We start from the raw sequence: 22,133 nt of genomic DNA, 5'->3' as shown, positions 1-22,133 counted from the left end.
CGGTGGCTTGAAAAATACAGCAGGCACCGATGAGTGTGTGCTCCAAATCCCGGGGCGATGGAGAAATAGAGCAGGGATTGCAGTGTGATCACCTGCCATGAGACGTACTCTTCCACCCTTGCCTTTCCCCACCTCCTGAGTGCATGCGTCCTCTGAAAATTTTAAAAAATAAATAAATAAAATAAAACACACACACACACAAATATAATACTTTGGGATAAAATCCTCAGAGGGGATGAAATGAAAATGTGAATTTAAATAGAAAAAGGCGTGATGTAAAATTGTTCCGCTATCACAGAAGATAAAATGCATGCGTGTACCTGTGTATATGAATATGTGTTTAAAGTGTGCGGACAGTCAAGTTCTCCCTTTGGGGTTTACAGTTCCACAGGCTTTGACAAATGTGTTTACCACCACAGTCAAGACGCAGAATAGCTCCGGACCCCCAGAGTCCCATACGTTGCTCTTTGGCAGTCTCTCAGTCAATCCTTCCTGCCAGCTCCAGCCAACATACTGAAAGCTCTGTCTTACAAAGTGTCATGTAAATGGAATCATGTACACTTTGGGTCTGGCTTCAACCCTTCTCCTGTGCTTATCAATAATTCTTTTTTACTGGTGAATAGTATTGTGTGACATCCATATATCAGTTTGTTCATGCATTCACCAATGGAAGGTTTTGGTTCCAGTTTTTAGTGATTTTTTTTAAGCATTATTATTTAATTTTATTTATCATTATTATAATTTTTTAAAAATTTGCTACGGGGGAGGACCAGCAGTTAGCGTAATGGCTATGTCGCTGGACTCCCATGTAGTCTACTGCGGTTCGCGTCCCGGACCTGGTGGCTTAAAACTCACACCAGGCGCGTGTGCGTGCGTGCCCAAGATCCCGAGAGGAGAATGGAGGAGAAGGGATTGCGGCGTGACCATCCCCCCTGGGGGATGATTTCTCACTTTCTGTCTCTCTGTCTCTCTCTGTCTGTTTGCCTGGCGAGCGCACACGCCCTATAGCAAAAACCTCTCAAAAAAAATTTGCTACAGGGCATGTGTGCTCACCAAAGAGAGACAGAGAGAGAGAGAGAGAGAAATGAAAAGTGAGAAAATAAGCTGCTAGGTCTGGGACTAGAATCGCAATTGCCACGTTGAAGTCCAGCACCTTTAACCACACCACCTACTGCCCCTTGGCCATTATTAATGAAGGTGCTAGCAACATTTGCAGGCAGGTCGTTTTTTGGGTTTTTTTTTTTTGGAGAGGTTTTTGCCTTAGTGCCCATGCACTCACCAGAGAGAGCGAGAGACAGAGACAGTAAGAGGAAAAGAGAAATCATCCCTCAAGGGGTATGGTCTATGCTGCAATCCCTTTTCCTCCGTTCTCCTTCTGGGATCTTGGGCAGGTGCACATTCCCAGAGTGAGTTTTAAGTCATTGAGTCCAGGACTCAAACCATGGTCTGCCATGTGGGAGTCCAGCAACATAACCACTATGCCATTTGTTGGCCCCCACAGGCAGATCTTTTTTATGAACGTAAGTCTACATTTCACTGGTGTCAATCCTTAGGAGTGGTATTGCTGAATCATGTGCAAGTTCATGTTTAACTTTAAAAGAAACTGCCCAACTGTACTAGGCTCTGTGGTTTTACCTTCTCACCAGCAATGCATGGAAGTTCCGGTTACTTCACCTGCTCACCAGCACATAATATGGTCAGATTTGGGTTTTTGGGGTTTTTTTTAATTTTAGTCATTCTGATCATGTAAAATGGTATCTTGTTGTAGTTTTATTATATTTTACATTTTCCTAATGACATTGAACATCTTTTTATGTGTTTATTTGCCATCTATCTACATGCCTTCTTAGTGAAAATTTCAAATATTTTGTCAACATTTTATTGTTTGTTTTCTTATTATACAATTTTAAGAAATATAATTCTTAGTCAGGTATGTAATTTACAAATATCTCCTCTCAAGCACTGGCCTGTCTTTTCACCCTCTTAACAGTGCCTTTGATAGAGCAAAAATTATTAATTAAAAATAATTAATGATTAATTTTTATAAAGGCTAATGCATTCATTTTTTTTTCTTTCATGGCTTTTGCTTTTGGGGTCCTATCTAAAATTTCTTTGTCTTACAAAGGTTTCTTTTGTTTTCTCCTATAAGTATTTTTTTTTTTTTTGAGAGAGAGATTTTTGCTATAGGGCACATGCGCACGCCAGAGAAACAGAGAGAGACAGAGAAGCAGAAAGCAAGAAATCACCCCCCTGGGGATGGCTATGCTGCAGTCCCTTTTCCTCCATTCTCCTCTCAGGATCTTGGGCATGCACACACATGCGCCCAGCGTGAGTTTAAGCCACTGGGTCCGGGACTTGAACTGTGGTCTACTACATGGGAGTCCAGCAACATAGCCATTACGCTAACTGCTGGTCCCATCTCCTATAAGTTTCATAACTTTAGGTTTTAATTTAAGTTTACAATAATTTTGAGTTAATTCTTGTGTAAAATATAAGGTACGGGTTGAATTTCAAATGTTCACAAAAGCATCCAGTTGTACCAACACTATTTGTTGAAACGTATTTTTTTAAATGGACGATGGTGAGTATCGATACTAGTATTTAGATTTTTGAGTAATGCTTTTCTTTTCAAATGTTTTTATTCATAGCATGCTAGAATTACATCTTTTGAAAATAGTGGAAATTGTGATGAAAGGCTTTAGCAGAACTGTTGATAATATGTGAGGGTTACACAGCTCTTCCTAAGCATTTTAGAGGATTTTATCTTCTTTTTATATTTTTGCCATAGGGCAAGTATACTCTCAGGAAAGAGACAGAGAGAGGGAAAGTAAGAGAAATCACCCCCAATGGGGAGATGGCCACCCTGTCCTCCTTTCTCTTCCTTTCTCCTCTCAGAATTTTGGACAGGCACACACACACACACACACACACACACACACACACATACACACACAGCATGCTTTTCAGACCTCCAGACTTGGGATTCAAACCGTAGAGTTGTCCATGTGGGATCCAGTGCCTTAAACACTATGCCACCTGCTATCCCCCATTTTAGAGGATACTTAAGCCAAAAAAAAAAAACTCGAAGACTATTCTTCAGACTTGAAACACTGGCAGGAGAAAGAGAAAGAGAGAGAAAATATTGTACTGAGGTGTATTCCAACTCCTACGGTGAACAGTTTGACAATCGCTTTTAGAAGAAGTGTAGCAAGAATTCGAAATGACTGCACGGTTTCTAATTTGGGGGAACACTGAATTGAATTTCCATCAACAGAGTTCAGGAATACAGAAGGAGAAGCAAACTAGGATGGTAGAAAAGAAGAAAGTTCAGGATAAGACATTTATTTGGGGTGCCTGTGGGGAAAAAATATGGAAAGAAGTAGTTATTATTTCATAGGGTTTAGGTTTTTTTGGTTTGTAATTAGGAGTTTTCTTCCCACCTTTCTATTCTTTATTTTCTTTTTGTGTGTGCTTGCATGTGGGTATGTGTGTGTGTGTGTGTGTGTGTGTGTATGTATGTGCTGAAAGGTTGCTTTATGTTAAATTATTTCTTCAAATACAATTTAATGTTTAACTCATTTCTTTGATGTGATGGAAAAGCTAAGACTTGGGAAACACACAGGCTTGGAGTACAAGTTCTACCTCTGCTCCCCACGAACAGGACTTGGACAAGTTTTACTTCTTTAAATCTCAATTTCCTCTTAATAAAATAGTGGTGATAATAACCACTTGAAACAGAATAGTAAATAGAACGTCTCCTTTCTTGGGATTTTGACCAAGGACAAACGGAGACAAGTACCAGGCACATATTCTAATAAAAGGGGTTAGATAGATAGAGATTATTTATTTGTGCATGCCAAGTGAGTTATTAGGTCTAAGAAAGGACTATAATGATGCTAAAATATGTTTTTTAAAAAATAGGCAAACTATTAAATAAAAGTATGTCAAAGGTCTTGACAGTAATTGATGAGGGAACCAATAAGATGTTATGGCTGGTTCAAAGAGCACATTAAAAGATAGGTATTTATAGGTAATTGAGTAAAGGAACACGATGTTAAGACTGTTCATTCAGTACAAAACTAGCCAACGTCCCTCAGGCTCATAAACTGAGACCTTTGACATTGTCTTTTCCACCAGACAGAAACCACTTGTATGTGTTTTCAGTCTACACGTTGATCATGTCAATGGTTAGTCGGTCTAAAGTTTGTTTGTTTTTTGTTTCTTTTTTTTTTTGGAGAGGTTTTTGCTATAGGGCACGTGCGCTCGCCAGACAGACAGAGAGAGACATAGAGACAGAAAGCAAGAAATCACCCCCCAGGGGGGATGGTCACACCACAATCCCTTCTCCTCCATTCTCCTCTTGGGATCTTGGGCACGCACGCACATGCGCCGACATTTATTTGGGGTGCCTGTGGGGAAAAAATATGGAAAGAAGTAGTTATTATTTCATAGGGTTTAGGTTTTTTTGGTTTGTAATTAGGAGTTTTCTTCCCACCTTTCTATTCTTTATTTTCTTTTTGTGTGTGCTTGCATGTGGGTATGTGTGTGTGTGTGTGTGTGTGTGTTTGTATGTATGTGCTGAAAGGTTGCTTTATGTTAAATTATTTCTTCAAATACAATTTAATGTTTAACTCATTTCTTTGATGTGATGGAAAAGCTAAGACTTGGGAAACACACAGGCTTGGAGTACAAGTTCTACCTCTGCTCCCCACGAACAGGACTTGGACAAGTTTTACTTCTTTAAATCTCAATTTCCTCTTAATAAAATAGTGGTGATAATAACCACTTGAAACAGAATAGTAAATAGAACGTCTCCTTTCTTGGGATTTTGACCAAGGACAAACGGAGACAAGTACCAGGCACATATTCTAATAAAAGGGGTTAGATAGATAGAGATTATTTATTTGTGCATGCCAAGTGAGTTATTAGGTCTAAGAAAGGACTATAATGATGCTAAAATATGTTTTTTAAAAAATAGGCAAACTATTAAATAAAAGTATGTCAAAGGTCTTGACAGTAATTGATGAGGGAACCAATAAGATGTTATGGCTGGGTCACACAGCACATTAAAAGATAGGTATTTATAGGTAATTGAGTAAAGGAACACGATGTTAAGACTGTTCATTCAGTACAAAACTAGCCAACGTCCCTCAGGCTCATAAACTGAGACCTTTGACATTGTCTTTTCCACCAGACAGAAACCACTTGTATGTGTTTTCAGTCTACACGTTGATCATGTCAATGGTTAGTCGGTCTAAAGTTTGTTTGTTTTTTGTTTCTTTTTTTTTTTGGAGAGGTTTTTGCTATAGGGCACGTGCGCTCGCCAGACAGACAGAGAGAGACATAGAGACAGAAAGCAAGAAATCACCCCCCAGGGGGGATGGTCACACCACAATCCCTTCTCCTCCATTCTCCTCTTGGGATCTTGGGCACGCACGCACATGCGCCTGGCATGAGTTTTAAGCCACCGGGTCCGGGATGCAAACCGTGGTTGACTACGTGGGAGTCCAGCGGCATAGCCATTAGCTAACTGCTGGTTCCCCAGTCTAAAGTTAAAGTTGCAAACCCAGTACTCTTGACACATGGAAAGTACAACCTGTAATCACTTTTTCCTATTTCAAAGTTTCAGGTAATTTTCCTGACAAGGAGAACAAACCAGTTTGAGAGAAGCCTCAGGAGACGTCTGTGGTAAAAGTACAGTTTAAAATGTCCTCAGCAGGCTCTCCTGTGGCCTGGTGGTTAAGGTGGCTGAATCCCACATGACTGACCACGTGGTTCAAGTCCTGGACCCAGCAGCTTGAAAAACACACTGGGTGGGACCAGCAGATAGCACAGTAGTAACGTCACTGGACTCACATGGCTGGCCACAGTTCGAGTCCCAGACCAGTGGTTTGAAACTCACACTGGGCTCATGTGTGTGTGTGCCCAAGATCCCAGGAGGAGAATAGAGGAGAAGGGATTGTGGTGTGGCCATCACTCCTGAGAGGTAATTTCTCACTTTCCCTCTCACTGTGTCTGTCTTTCTCTCTCTGGCAAGTGCACATGCCCTATGGCAAAATAAATAAATAATAAAAAGAAAGAAAGAAAGAAAAACACACTGGGCATGTGTGTGTGTAAAAAATCTCAAAAGGAGGGAAAAATAGAGATCAGACTGCAATGTGACCACACCCCAGTAGTGAGTACTATCTCCCTCTCTCTCTCTGTCTCTGGTGAGCACATGTGACCCATGACAATTGTTTTAAAGTACTCAAGTATGCAAAAACTAATGTTTTTAAAAATTAGTTTAATTTCTAATTTGAAACACTGTTTTGTGATATGTGGAAAATATTCCTTAGTCATTTCCATCATTTTTAAAGTTAAAAATATATAGTCAAATACAAATATAGACTTAACTATAGTCAAATATAACATTACACACATACAACTACAAGATTGCCCACATAAACTCAGCACCAACACCCTAGGACTGAGATGGAGAAGAGCTTGGGTGTGGCCATGGGCACGGGTCCCCACACTAACAGGAGCACAGTCTCCTTCTCTCTCTTGAGCTGTCCTGGCTGATTCCATCAGCACCCACAATCTTCCTATCATCACCCTTGGCTGCACCACAGGAGTGTCTCCTTACCTGTCCAGGGACCCCTGGCCTCTCATGTCAGGCCCACACATGTCCCTCTGCACCTGGCCTACCTACCGGCCTCAGCCTCCAGGTGTTGTGGGCTCTCTTTTCTGCTATCTCATATGCGCTAATCAAAAGGCCACCAGAATCTCTGTGTGCCCTCTCACAGCGCTGACGAGCAGGGGGCTGGGCCTGCTGGAGCTTCCCTGAGCTTTTCCGGGCCTTTCCGTCTCATCAGGACTGCTCTGCATGGCTTTCTTCCCAAGGCTGCACACTGGAAACAAGGCTCAAGGTCACTCTATTCTGAGCCCGCCAACCCCATTGGGGATATTATTATTCCCTCCCCAAATCTGGACTGGGAAATGTAAGGCCAGGCTTAAGGTTCGAGTCTCCCTCCTCTTCAGCTACCATCACACACACACACACACACACACACACACACACACACTCAATTTTAACTCTCATATTTCCTTTTCCTCCTTAATGAATCTCCCCTCAACACCAGCCTAGGGCAACTTTGGTGGGGTGATGTGTAGCGTGGATACGAGTGGCTGATTGCCCCAATCTCCTGAAGTACCTGAACCAGGGGCTTTGAGATGAAATCAGATTTCACTGTCTTTGTCCCCAGCTTCTTAACGCCCCTCCCTATCCTGAGGGGCAATGCCAGGCTCTGTCCCAGCCCAACTGGCAAGAATATGGCTGCAGGGGCAGGTGGGGCCACCCAGTTAATACTCACACGTCCTCTTGCGACATTAGTTATATGTGACGTACCCTCTAGGTGTGACCTGCAATATTCCAGTTTTCATTAAGACCTGACTGGCCCACGGTCTGGTTGCATCTGGCCCTGAATCATCTTCCAGCCTTGGGTTTGTGGGCACAAGCTTATCTGAGCGCATTAAAGCTGGCTCAGGAGGCAGGAGCGCAGGCCACAAATTCCTGGCCTGAGGGGAGCTGCTTGGCTCCACTGGAGGCTCAGACACGGAGGCCTTCCTACACAGCAGGGGGGCACGCCTGGGGAGTGAGAATAGGAGAAGCTGATCTCCCCCCGCCCCCGCCCTGTCCACGTCAGGGCGGAAACCCTGCCAGGATCAACAGCGAGCTCCTGGCAAAGCCTCTGCCCCTTTCCCTCAACACCATGGTCGCCAAGGGCCTGTGGTTTTCTGAGATGTGGGTTTTGAAAATGACCTCCTGAGGTCTGGCACACTGAGTTCTTAGAGGAAAGAGGACAGGGAGGTGACGCCTCTCTCAAGGGGGTTATGAAAGTGGAGCAGGCTGCTCCTCTGCAGGACCCGTCCTAAACGCAGCACCCGCACACCGGCCTGCCCCCGCTGGACACCTCCACGGCCACTGACATGGAAACCTATTACGGACACGCTGGGCCTTCAGAAAGATGATGGAAAACGCACATGATGAGAAAGCGTGCATAATTTCCAGTATCTTTGGCACCAGAATAGACTTATATTTTAATTCCATATTTCCACCAGCTCTTTGAAGGTCCCCCGTATACCCTGAAAGGACCCGAGAACCATCGGACCCAAAGCTTCCATTTTGCGGAGCAGGAAAGCAAAGGGAACCTTGGCCGGAGCTTGCCCGCAGAGACGCCTCCCCACCTGTTCAGTTTCCTTCTCTCGCATGCTCTGCCTTTGATGAGCTGTCAGAGACACGGTGGCCAAGACTTGGCTTATTTTCAGAAGTCAGTGAACCCCTGACCTACATGCCTTCCTGGCCTCTGGTCTGGACTAACCTTGATGGCCTGGTGCAGCCAACCTCAGCATGGGAGCTGGGCAGTGAATCAGGGCGGCGGGAACTCAGATGCCGGGACTCGCTGACGTGCATTGGCAGTGCTCGGCCACTCGGCCGCCGTCCTCTGGGCCAGGCTGCTGCCAGGGGCTGCCGAGGTTCTGTACCCCAGTAGTGGGCTTCCTAGAGAAGAGGCAATCCCGCCAGAGTCTCCCACCTGGAAAGGTTTGCATAGGAGCGCAGCTTAGGAGCAGAAACAGGACGTGGTGGAAAAGATGCGAGTCCTGAGACTGGAAAGGTGATGGCCGTCTGAATGTGCGAGAAACCACCTGGGGTCCAGCTGAGGCACCCAGACCAGGAGGCCTCACCGTGCGGTCGCCCAGCTACATCGTAACCAGGGCATCCCTTTCCCCACACCACAAAACGTCTCTGCCCCGCACAACTTGAAATAGCGTGGTTGTAATCCATGTTTCCAGTAACCCAAACGTCGATTTATGTGACGGCTGAGCTTTTCATCTATTTTAATGTCAGTCTAAACATTGTACACGCTTTCCAGCTTCTAAAATGCTGTACCCACCGTTCATGAGGTGAGACGCCCCGGTTTGCATCTTTCATTCCTGGCCTCCTTGGCCTGAGGTGCTGTCATTATCCACCCCACACATCCTTTCCTGGCATTTGCTGAGAGATGTTCTCTTAACTCTTCTCCCTGCCTCCTTTCCAATCTCCCATCTCCCTCCTGTAGTGGTCCCCTTTCTACAGCGAAAGCTAACCTTTTATAGACTTTTCTGACCAGAAGAAACAGGGGTTCTTTCTCTTGATGCATTTTGATCCATAGAAAGAGGACCCCAGTCAGCCCTGTGTTCGTGCTCTGCGCTGGCAGAGCCCTGGGACCCCCTGTTGTCATCCTCCCATGGAGTGGAAAGTCTATAAAGAGACAGTGACAACCCAAAGCCCTCACCCCACCTGTCTCAGACATGACCCCTACAGTTTCTCGCTTCAACGACCCTGCAGCCATCTTCTAGGGCTCTCTCTAGCTTCTTCCCTGGGTCTTTCTTCCAGAGAGCAAAGCACAGTACTGGTTTGTGTACCCCACAGTCCAAGGGGTTTGGGGCAAGGAGCAGCTGCTCATATAAGGCACAGACAGAACACAGACATGTGGACTGGAGTGTCCACACACAAGCATGTGAGACCTCAGGGCGCCAGGAGTCAGCTCTTCCTGCATGTCCATGTTCTGGGATAGAACATTAAAGTTTCAGAGAATCCAGATACTTCTAGGCCTTTAGGAAGGTATATTTGTCTACTTAAGAGGAGAGAACATATTTTATTGAAAATACGTGAAGTTTTTGATCAATGGTTTTTAGCTAAATTTATCATTTTCCTTTTGTGTGTATGTTTCAATTAATTTTTAAGAGAGATTTTTGCTATCGGGTGTGTACGCTCATCAGAGAGACAGACAGAAAGCAAGAAATCACCCCCCCATGGGGATGGCCACACTGCAATCCCTTCTCCTCCATTCTCCTCTCAGGATCTTGGGCACGCACGCACACGTGCCTGGCCTAAGTTTTAAGCCATCGGGTCTGGGACTCAAACTGAGGTTGACTATGTGAGAGTCCAGTGACGTAACCATTACACCATCTGCTGGTCCTTCAATTAAATTTTATTTACAGAAATAAATGATGTTTTCCTGCTCATTCCTCCCCCCCATCTTTTATTATTATTATTAATTTTTTTTATTAATAGTTTTTTTAATGAGGATACACTGTGCTGGGCCTCCATTTGTGGCTCTCCCAAACCTTGTAAATTTGAGGTAGGTCTGGGCCACCTGGGTGCTTGTGGGATTTTATTCACTTAGATTGTCCTCCCTTCTCCCCTAAAGACCCAAGGACCATCCTGAATTTAAGTAAAGCTGATGTGGAAGTGGTTTAATTGACCTGAATTTGAGATGAAAAGGCATAAGCAAGCCTTAACTGGAAACTAGATTTGCTGGCTTTTTCTGTTTCTCAAATTTATCAAACCTAAGTTCTCAAAGTCAAGATATTCCAAAAGCAACTTTTAAAGAATTTCTTTTTTTTTTTTTTTTTTGGAGAGATTTTCACTGTAGGGCACGTGCGCTCACCAGACAGACAGAGAGAGACATAGAGACAGAAAGCGAGAAATCACCCCCCAGGGGGGATGGTCACGCCGCAATCCCTTCTCCTCCATTCTCCTCTCGGGATCTTGGGCACGCACGCACACGCGCCCGGCGTGAGTTTTAAGCCACCGGGTCCAGGACACGAACCGCGGTCGACTACGTGGGAGTCCAGCGACATAGCCATTACACTAACTGCTGGTTCCCAAGAATTTCTTAATACTTTGATCTTTGTGCTTATCTGAAGTGTAACGAACTTCGCAAGTACATACTCATGGAATTCTTTCCTATCCGGTGGAGGATTCGGAAGGATCTGACAGGCTCTCAAGGGTTTTCTTTGATTTTCCAGAGGAAGTACATACATTCTGTACTGCAGAGACTCCGGTGAGCCTCCTAGCCCTGGCTCTGAGTTTACCTTCTGTAACCCTTACTCTCCCAGTGGACAGGAAGCCTGGTCATTCCTAACGCCAGACATTATTATGGACTCACAGTCAATAGCAATTTGCCAAAAAAAAAAAAAAAAGTTACTCCCTAGAGTCACAACAGGGAAAGCGTTTCTGTGTTTTGAACTTATACTTCAGGGTAGAATGGGTGAGAAAGAATAGCCCTGTACCTAGTAGTTAAAGGAACCAGACCCCAGATGGCCATGTTCAAATCCTAGCACAGCGGCTTGAAAACATACCAGGTGCATGTGCATGCATGCCCCAGTTCTGACAGGACAGAGAAGTGGAGGAAAATGGATCGCAGATGGCCGCATCTCAGTGAGGGGAGCGTTCTCCCTCTCCCACTCTCTCTGACTGTCTGTCTCTCCCTGGCGAGCACATGGACTCTCCGGCGATGAAAAATAAATAAATAAAAGAGAACGACTTAAGAAACACTTAGAAATTTTGAGATGGAAGTTCATGAAAACTTATGCCAGAAAGCGCTTTTGAATTTTTTTCCCCATGTCATAGGGCATGCCAAAGACAGGCAGAGAGAGACAAAGAGTAAAAAAGGACGATGGCATGCCACAATCGCCTCTCCTGCGCTCTCCTCTCGTATTTTGGGTGCATGCACACACATATCCAGCATGTCCCTCAAACCACTGGGTCTGAAATCCTTTTTTTTTTTTTTTTAAGAGAGATTTTTGCTGTAGAGAGCGTGCACTTGCTGGAGAGACAGAGAGAAAGCAAGAAATCACCCCCCACGCTAGACGCCCACACCATAATCCCTTCACCTCCATTCTCTTGGGATTTTGGGCAGGCACACACACACACACACCAGGCGTGTTTTTAAGCCACCTGTTCTGGGACTTGAACCATGTTCGACTACATGGGAGTCCAACAACATAACCATTATGCCATCAGCTGGTTTTGGGTCTGAGATTTTTAAACAGTAAAGTCTTCCATGTGGGATCTTTTGAATTTGCAACACCACCATTAAAAGATAAGCAGACAGACCTTTGAAATCAATATGCTATATATTTTTAAGATATGATTTATTGGGCCAGCAGGTGGCATGGTGATTAAGGTGCAGGACACTCCCACATGACTGACCACAGTTCTAGTCCTTGACCTGATGGCTTGCTTTCTCACTTTCCCTCTCTCTTTCTCTGTGGGTCTCTCTGTGGTCAAATTAAAATAAATGAATGAGTGAATAAAATTAAATAATTCTATAAAAAAGATATTTCTTATTAATTTTGTTTATTATTTTTTTAAGCTTGCTATAGGGCACATGTGTTCACCAGAGAGACAGAGAGTGGGAAAGTGAGAAAGCAAGTCACCAGGTCCAGGACCTGAACCATTGTCGGCCATGTTGGAGTCCAGCACCTTAACCTCCATGCTCCCTCTCCATTGCCCCATGTGCTATATTTTTTAACTACACATACTTTTATTTGTTATTATTGCTTCTTTCCCATTTCTGAAATGTATATCTTTCCTATGTAGATTTTGAAAGTTCACTCTGAAAACAGTGAGCTTCTCTTTATCTTGACTGGCTTTAGAAAAGTGAGAGAAATTTCTATTTCGTTTGAGGGAGCCAGTGAAAAGTCACGCGGCCCCAAGCTTTAATTCTAGCCAACACCGAGCAACTGCCGAACCTCGGAAAAGTTCTTAAACACTCTGAAAGTCAGTGACCATCTGTAAAGGGGGCGATGGCACCTACCGTATCAATTTTTCAGAGTCAGATCATAGCACACATGTAAAATGACTGGCCTGGTGCCCGGCTCGTAGTCACTTAATTGATGATGGATGAGTCTGTCAAGGAATGTCATTGTGGTTTTTTTTTGCCTTTTTCTTTTTTTGGAGAGTTTTTTGCTATAGGGCACGTGCACTCACCAGAAAGACAGAGATAGAGAGACAGAAAGCGAGAAATCACCCCCAGGGGGGATGGCCACGCTGCAATCCCTTCTCCTCCATTCTCCTCTTGGAATCTTGGGCACGCATGCACACGCGCCCAGAGTGAGTTTAAGCTACCTGGTCTGGGACTCGAACCACAGTCAACTACATGGGAGTCCAGCAACATAGCCATTACGCTAGCTGCTGGTCCCTCCATTGTGTTTTTTTTATTAGTTTCTGAAATTTGCTGTTGCGGAAGTGTAACAACTCTGCGATTTGTCTACCATTTCTTTCAAACAAGTACTTGGAGCAGGTTACCAGACTGGCAAGAGAAAAGACTTTTGCCACCTTCTGCCTGCCTTCTCAGATGAGTATAGATAGGGAAGGTCAGAGGAAATGGCTTTGGGTTGGCCTCACTCCCTTCCCCACACTCCTACTCCGGTCAAGCAGCCTCAACGCTATGGAGCAAGAAGGCAAGGCTGAGGGAAACGCGTTAGTACCTGGCTGAAAACATGTGAATCTTGAACACAGCCCAGCCAGCCCTTTAATCCAGTGTCCTCGTGCTCAGGCAGCTCGGCCTCTTCTTGGGGCTGCGTTCCCAAAGATAAGGACAACACTGCCACCTACTGTCGCTACTTCAATCACCACGAAGAAACCGGCTTGCTTGTAACAAAGTGCAGAAACTGGAAAAACGCTTCTTTTCTGCCTTACAAAACTAATAATGCAGTTTTGACTTCAGCTTCTAGAACAAATACTATTTTACAGACATTCACTGTTTGAAAATGGCTGGTTAGGGCTCAAAAGGGAATTAAGGTTGAAGGTGGACCCTGGCTACGTTAGTCAAATTTCTTCCCAGTTTTGTACCAGGTGTATCTGACTTGAAGCTTTCACCCTCTGCTCAGTCTATTTATTTATTTATTTATCGAGATTTTTGCCATAGGGCATATGCACTTCTGGAGAGACATAAAAGGCCAAAAGTGAGAAATGACACCCCCCTCAAGGGTGGGGGGTAATGGTCATACTGCAATCCCTCTTCTCTATTCGCCTCTCAGGATTTGGGGCACACACACACCTGGCGTGTTGGCTTTTTTCAAAAAAAGGAACAAAAAAAAAAGAATTATTGTAGGGACCAGCAGTTAGTGTAATGGCTATATTGCTGGACTCCCCTGTAGTCAACCGCAGTTCGAGTCCTGGACCTGGGGGCTTCAACTCACACCAGGCACGTGTGCGTGCATGCCCAAGATCCCGAGAGGAGAATGGAGGAGAAGGGATTGCGGCATGGCCATCCCCCCTGGGGGGTGATTTCTCGCTTTCTGTCTCTCTGTCTCTGTCTTTCTGGTGAGCGCATGTGCCCTATAGCAAAAATGTCTCAAAAAAATTTTTTAAAAAAAGAATTATTGTATTTAACTTTATTTATTTACTTTGTTTTGTTTTTTAATTTGACCAGAGAAGGACAGAGCGAAAGAGAGATAAAGCAAGTCACCAGGTCTAGGACTCGAACGGTGGTCAGCCCTGTAAGAGTCCCATGCCCTTAACCACCACGCCACCTACTAGCCCCTACCTGACATGTTTATCAAGTCACCAGTCCAGGACTCAAACAACAGAGTGGGCCATGTAGGATCCAGTGCCTTATCCGCCACTTGCTGGCTCCACACTTACTCTTAAAAATGACCTAGTGGATGGCAATTTGTGTATGGTTTGGGATGTCCACCCTCCAAATTGGTAGAGTCAGGCAGTATGGGGGAGACAGGGAGAGAGTGAGAAATACTGCGGTTACTGCCTCAAAAGGGGAGCCTGCAAGAGGGGACATTGTTCCCTAGATTGAGCCCGCTGTGCCCAGCACCCGTGTTAGACCCGTCCCCACCACACAGACCCTGGACAGCAGTTTCATCTCTTGAATGTAATTCTTTCTCCTCTGCCTCTACATGATTTATTTCTGCACGCTAACAAATGGCGAAGGCAGGGCTTTTTATTAACTGTCAAGTGGTTTGGGAAGCAGTTTGTATGAAAGGCACTTTGCAAAGGCCAGCCCTGGTTGGAGCAGAGGTACCTTCTGCATCATTTCTGTGTACATACTTGTCTGGCTTTTTATTTTTCCATCACCTCACTCGGCACAGGAAAACATCTTTCATCTCCGCATGGCTCTCGTCCACACGTCAGTGTTAGCCTCGTCCCCGGTGGACCGTTCTGGCCCCTGGGTGTGCTCTGCAGATGCGAAGTAAAACTGTAAGACTCCTGTGTAGTAATCCGGGAGGTGACAGTTCGTTTTGCACAGACAATAAAAAAAATATAAAGTGCCTTTACATCATACCAGAATAGACGGCACGCCCCCTCGTGAAGAACAAGGCCTCCTTTTCAGGTCCAAGGCAGGAAGCAGGATGACTTAGAACGAGTGGGATTTCTCACAGCTTGGGCAGTGCGTTTGTCTCCACCACAGGACCGGATGCCAGCCCTTATATTCCAGCTCGTTCAGGGTCATTTCTCTCCTGGAATCAGGACCGAAGTGGACAGAGCCCAGGCCAGGCCACTGAACATTCTCAGGCGTGGAAGCTTGGTTAACAAGGGACTTTCCAAAACTCAAGTTGTTAGGAAAAGCAGAAATGAGAATGTTTGGAAGCACGGCTGTTAACACCTGGCCTGCCCTTCCTCCCTGCCTCTGTTGCTCATACTCCCAGGCGCCGAGGTGTTCAGCAACACATCAGCAGCCGCGGCCTGGTCGTCGCCCAGTCACAAAGCCTCGGGCCCCCCTCTCCCATCCCCCATTGCTTGTTCAACTGTAACCGTGCATTTCCTTTGGGGGAAGACATTTTTAAAAGAAAAACCAAACATAACCCCACTAGCATTTTATTTTTTGCAGTTTTCTGCTCTTTCTACCAATTACAGAGGCATATTAAAACCTACTACTGGGACCAGCAAGTAGCTTAGTGGTTAAGGTGTTAGACTCTCACATGGCTGGCCGTGGTTCAAGTCCTGGACCCAGCGGCTTGAAACTCATGCCAGGCGCGTGTACATGTGTGCCTAAAGTCACAAGAGGAGAATGGAAGAAAAGGGACTGTGGCATGGTTGTCCCTTTGGGGGGGGGGGTGATTTCTCACTTTCTTCCTCTCTGTCTCTCTTTGTGTCTCTGCACCCTACAGCAAAAATCTCTCTAAAAGAAAAAATAAAATAAATAAATCTACTGCTTTGATGATAGACTTATTTATTTGAGCTGGTAGGTATATTAATTTTTACCTGGTGTATTCTGAGACTATGTCAATGAATGCCTGTAAACTTCATTTTTTTAATCTTATTTTTTAATGGGAGGTAATTTATTTATTGTTCAGCTTGATTGAAATAAAACTTTAAAAACCCTACACATTGAAGATGTACATGTGACAATTCGATGTACAGGTATGCTGTGCAATTATCACTAGAATCGAGTTAGTGCTCATGTCTGTCATCTCACCTGGCTGCCACTCGTGTGGGGCCGGGTAGGTGAGGACAGTTTAAGACCTTCTCTCCCAGGAAATTCCGCTAGTCTGCAGTCATACAGCGTGAATAACTGTAGTCACCGCTCTGAACATGCGGTCCCCGGAACCTTCCACCTCGTAACTGAAAGCTCATGTCCTTTGACCAACACCTCCTCATTTTCCTCACATCCCGGTCCCTGGAAACCACTGTTCTATCTGCGTTTCCATGAGTCCAGCTTCTTGTTTTAGATTTCGCATGTAAGCGAGATCACACGGCCTTTCTCCTTCTGCCTGACTTCACTTAGCATAATGCCCGCACGCTTCAAGCATTTGTCAAAAATGGTAGGATTTTCTTCTTTTCATGGCAAGACTTTATGGCGTATACCACAATTTCTTTCCCCATCCATCTATGGACAGACTCAGAAGCAGTTTCTGGGCCGTTGGGCATAAGCTGTAATAAACGTGGGAGTGCAGACAGCTCTTTGAGATACTGATTTTATTCCCTTTGGGAATATGTATATACAAGGTGACTTCAACAAATTTACAGAATAATGGAATTAAAGTATGAATTGATTTGGGTGCAAAAAATAATGTTAAAGCTATGTATAGTTTTTTCATAATATGCCTTTTTCGGCAAAATTTTTGAAGACTCCTCATATGTTATGAAACGCATATCCATTTTAAATGACTATATCTCCCTAGATTTGTTTCTTGATCGACCACAAAAGTTTGGATTATTTTTGCTTATTCTAACAGGCCTTTTTTTTTTCCTTCCTTTTTACTGATGGTTGTGATCATGTAGGCTAAGAGTAATTACAACTTTGTATTCTCTACTTGTTCCTGCTAGTGTATGTCTCTTTTTATTTAATCTCTCAAGTCTCGGTTTTCTCATTTTTTTTTCTTTTTTTGGAGAGTTTTTTTGCTATAAGGCACATGTGCTCACCAGAAAGACAGAGAGAGACAGAGAGAGACAGAGAGAGACAGAGAGAGACAGAGAGAGACAGAGAGAGACAGAGAGAGACAGAGAGAGACAGAGAGAGACAGAGAGAGACAGAGAGAGACAGAGAGAGACAGAGAGAGACAGAGAGAGACAGAGAGAGACAGAGAGAGACAGAGAGAGACAGAGAGAGACAGAGAGAGACAGAGAGAGACAGAGAGAGACAGAGAGAGACAGAGAGAGACAGAGAGAGACAGAGAGAGACAGAGAGAGACAGAGAGAGACAGAGAGAGACAGAGAGAGACAGAGAGAGACAGAGAGAGACAGAGAGAGACAGAGAGAGACAGAGAGAGACAGAGAGAGACAGAGAGAGACAGAGAGAGACAGAGAGAGACAGAGAGAGACAGAGAGAGACAGAGAGAGACAGAGAGAGACAGAGAGAGACAGAGAGAGACAGAGAGAGACAGAGAGAGACAGAGAGAGACAGAGAGAGACAGAGAGAGACAGAGAGAGACAGAGAGAGACAGAGAGAGACAGAGAGAGACAGAGAGAGACAGAGAGAGACAGAGAGAGACAGAGAGAGACAGAGAGAGACAGAGAGAGACAGAGAGAGACAGAGAAACAGAAAGCAAGAAATCACTCCCCAGGGGATGGCCAGGCTGTAATCCCTTCTCCTCCATTTTCCTCTCGGGATCTTGGGCACGCATGCATATGTGCCCGGCGTGAGTTTAAGCCGCAGGGCCCAGACTCGAACCGCAGTTGACTACGTGGGAGTCCAGCGACATAGCCATTACGCTAACTGCTGGTCCCTCGGTTTTCTCATTTTTGAAGTGCAGATAAGAACACCTACTTTGTACACCACCTAAAGTGCTTCGTGGATAAACAAGACCACATAAAAGCTTGTCGTGAGCACTGTTACATGAAATTCTATATCCCAGCCTTCAAGGATGCTGCTTACAGCACAGTCTAATATTGGTTAGCATTCTTTTAGTGCCAGTACCAAGAAATACAATTCAGGCAAAATTAAGGTAAACAAAAATATATTGACTAGGTATAAAAAACCTTATTTTATTTCTATACCCTTGTAATAACTATCCAAACATGAAATTAAGAAAACAATTCCATTCACAATAACATCAAAAATTAAAAAGTACTTAGGAATAGACTTAACAAAAACATGTCCAACTTACAGTCTGAAAATCACAACACACTGAAACAAATTAAAGAGGATCTAAATAAATGGAAAACACCCCACAGTCATAGATAGAAAATGTAATATATTTAAGATGAAAATACTTCCTTAAATGATTTCAAAATAATCCCTCTCAAAATCCCAGCTGACTCTTTCATAAAACTGACAAGCTAATGCCAAAATTCATATTAACTTGCAATTCAAATTGCGAGTTACTCAGATAGCCAAAAACAGTCTTGAAAAAGAATAAAAGAGGACCACTCACACTTTCTGATTTCAAATTTTTTTTTGAAAGATTTTTGTTATAGGGCATGTGTGCTCACCGGAGAGAGAGAAAGAGACAGACAGAAAGTGAGAAATCACCCCCCAGGAGGGATGGCCATGCCATAATCCCTTCTCCTCCATTCTCCTCTCAGGATTTTGGGCACACACACACACACGCACCTGGCGTGAGTTTTAAGCTGCTGGGTCCAGGACTCGAACTGTAGTTGACAACATGGGAGTCCAGTGATGTAACCACTATGCCATCTGCTGGTCCCCTGCTTTCAAATCTTACTATGAAGCAACAGTAATAAAAAATAGAAAGTGTGAGTCTAGTACTGGTACAAGAATAGATATACAGATCAGTGGAACAGAATTGAGAGTTAGAAATAAATCCATGCTGGGGCCAGCAGGTGGCATGGTGATTAAGGGCACTGGACTCCCACGTGGTTCAAGTCCTGGACCTGGCAGCTTGCTTTCTCACTTTTCCTCTCTCTCTCTCTCGCTTTCTGTCTCTCTGTCTCTCTCTCTAATCAAATTAAAATAAATAAATAAAGTTAAATAAAATAATTCTTTAAAAAAAAAGAAAGAAACTCATGTTGACAGTCAACGTATGTTCCCTTTCCAAAAGATGCCAAGACCCTTCCCCCTCTCTCTCTCTCCTTCTGTCTTTCTCTGGCAAGTTCATGCAAATTATCCTATGACTCGCAATCCCACACCTAGGCATACACACACACAAGAAGTTAAAACATATGTCTGTGCAAAAGCTTGAACTAGATGTTTTAGCAGCATTATTTATAATAGATAAAAAGGTAGAAACAACCCAAACTTCCACCAGCTGATTGAGTGGGTTAACACAATGTCAAATATTCATATAATGGAATATTATTTGGTCCTAGAAAGAAATGGAGTACAGATGCATGCTGCAACGTGGATGAACCTTGGAAATGTGCTAAATCAGAGATGACAGACACAAAAAATCTTGTATTATATCATTCTGTTTACATGAAAGATCCAGAATAGGCCAGCTTTTAGAGATAGACAGCAGATTTCTACCTGCTTAAGGCTAGAGAGAAAGACAGGAAAGAGATAGCTAAAGGCTTTCTTTCTTTCTCTCTTTTTTTTTAAGGTGATGAAAAAAAAAATTTTAATTGGGGTCTGGCAGGTGGCGCAGTGGTGAGAGGTGCTGGACTCCCACACGGCTGACCATGGTTCCAGTCCCAGACCTGGTGGTTTGCTTTCTCGTTGTTGCTCTCTCCGTCTCGCTCTGGTCAGATTCAAAAATAAAATAAGTAAAGTTAAATAAAATAATTTTTTGACTTTTTTTTTTAGTTTCCAAAGGGCATGTGGGCTCACCAGAGAGAGACAGAGAAACTTAGAGAGAGGGAGAAACAGAAAGAAACAGCATCATCGTGTTGGGACTTGGGGCACATGTTCCAAAGTGTTTTCCAAGCCACCAGGGTTGGGATTCTAACTGTGGTTGGCCATATGGGATCTGGCTCTTTTAACCACTAAGCCATGGGACTGGCCTGAAGAAAACATTTAAAAATGTACTCTCTTTGCACATGTCTGTGAATATACTAAAATCCACTGAATCCAATTACACACTTAAAAAAATTCCCAGAGGGTGTGCGCACTCACTCACCAGAGGGAGACAGAAGGAGAGCGTCCCACCAGGGGGAAGGGTCACATAACAATCCTTTCTCTTCCACTTTTCCCTCCCGTTAGGATTTTGGGCATGCATGTACCCATGCCTGGCATGTTTCCCAAGCCCCCAAGTCTGAGAATCAAACAATGAGGTTGACCACGGGGGCTCCAGCTACCTTAATCATCAAGCCAAGGAACCAGCTTGAATTATACACTTTAAATGAGTGAATAGTATATGAATTATATCTCAATAAAGCTGTTTAAAAAATATAGAGAGACGTACATAAGAACGGTCCAGGGAGCCAGACCCACGACTTCTCTCCTAGTCCCGGCTTCTCCTCCCTCTGTTGACTTTTCTCATTTAATGACAGAAAGGGCTCCTAGCTGACCTCTTTCCACTGTATTAGTCAGCTCAGGCTGCTAAAACAAAATTTCACAGACTGAGGGGTTTAAATTACAGAAATTTATTTCCCGCTGTTCTGGAGGCTGAGAAATCCAATGAAAGTGTCAGCAGGGCTTAGCTCCTGGCAAAGCCTCTCTACCTGGCTGGCAGGTGGCGGCCTTCTTCCTGTGTTCTCACATGGCCTTTCCTCAGTGCATGGGCATGGAGAGAGATGGACCTCGGGTTTGTCTTTTTCTTCTTATAAGAACAGTACTTCTGTGGGTGCAGGCTCTATTATTATGAACTCGTCCCATCCCTTTTCTTGCTCTTGTTCTGGAAACAATCACTTTGGGTCGCCAAAGTCTGGGGTGTGTCAGCTCCACCCTTGTCAGAGAGGAAGAGCCTGTCCCAAGGAGAACTTATGAGTCTCATTAGGAAAGAGGGCCAGGGGCCAACAGGTGGTATGTGGTTAAAGGCACCAGACTCCCACAGGCCCAACTGCGATTTAAGTCCTGGACATGGTGAATTGCTTTCTCACTTTCCCTCTCTGTCTTTTTCTGTCCCTCTCTGACCAAACTGGAAAATAATAATAAAGTTAAATAAAATAATCCTTTTATAACAAAGAAGAAAGAAAGAGAAAAAAAGAAAGAGAGAGAGAGAAAGAAAGAAAGAAGAAAGAGAAGAAAGAAAGAAAGAGGAAGAAAGAAAAGAAAGAAGAAAGAAAGAAAGAAAGAAAGAAAGAAAGAAAGAAAGAAAGAAAGAAGAGAGAGAGAGAGAAAGAAAGAAAGAAAGAAAGAAAGAAAGAAAGAAAGAAAGAAAGAAAGAAAGAAAGAAAGCAAGCGAGCCAAATAGCAAATACCCGGCCTGTAGTTCAAGGGCTAGAGTCAAGGAATCCTCGTCCCAGGCTTGGGTGGACAGAGTTGGCCAGTGTGAGCAAGGGCCAGTCATCAAACCTCTCTACACCCCGAAAGCCCTAGAGTAGAATGTGGGAAGAAGTGAGGGGTCACAGATGTGAAAGCTTCCAAGAACCAGAAGCCACAGAACTCAGGGGTAGAAGAGACGTTTGAGATCACCTGACCTCCTCATTTGACAAATATTTAAAAACTTTTCTGTAAAGATAGATGTACTACAGTTGGTATGAGACTCAAAATGGATTTTACATCACTAGGTCTGGGAAAGGAATCCACATTCTCGCTGCTATAATTTTAGGTTTATACATCTATTTCCTTTGGTCGTCTTTTATTTTATGAGTAAATTATCCGTAAAGACTATATTCTCTTGGGGTGGACAGAGCACAGCTGTAACACAGTGCCGTGTGGGACTGATCCACATGGGAGAGTTCTGGGTTCGCATCCAGAAACTTCCTGGAACACACTGGGAGCACACGCCTGCCTGGGACCTGGGAGTGGCTGAAGCTGCGGGTGGATCGTGGCATGAGGGCCCTGTTGGGGGTGCGCTCTGCTTCT

The sequence above is a fragment of the Tupaia chinensis genome, unplaced genomic scaffold (genome assembly GCF_000334495.1).
Source record: "Tupaia chinensis unplaced genomic scaffold, TupChi_1.0 Scaffold000541_1, whole genome shotgun sequence".
In the NCBI taxonomy this organism is placed as follows: domain Eukaryota; kingdom Metazoa; phylum Chordata; class Mammalia; order Scandentia; family Tupaiidae; genus Tupaia; species Tupaia belangeri.
Note: the sequence above shows the minus strand (reverse complement) of the source record.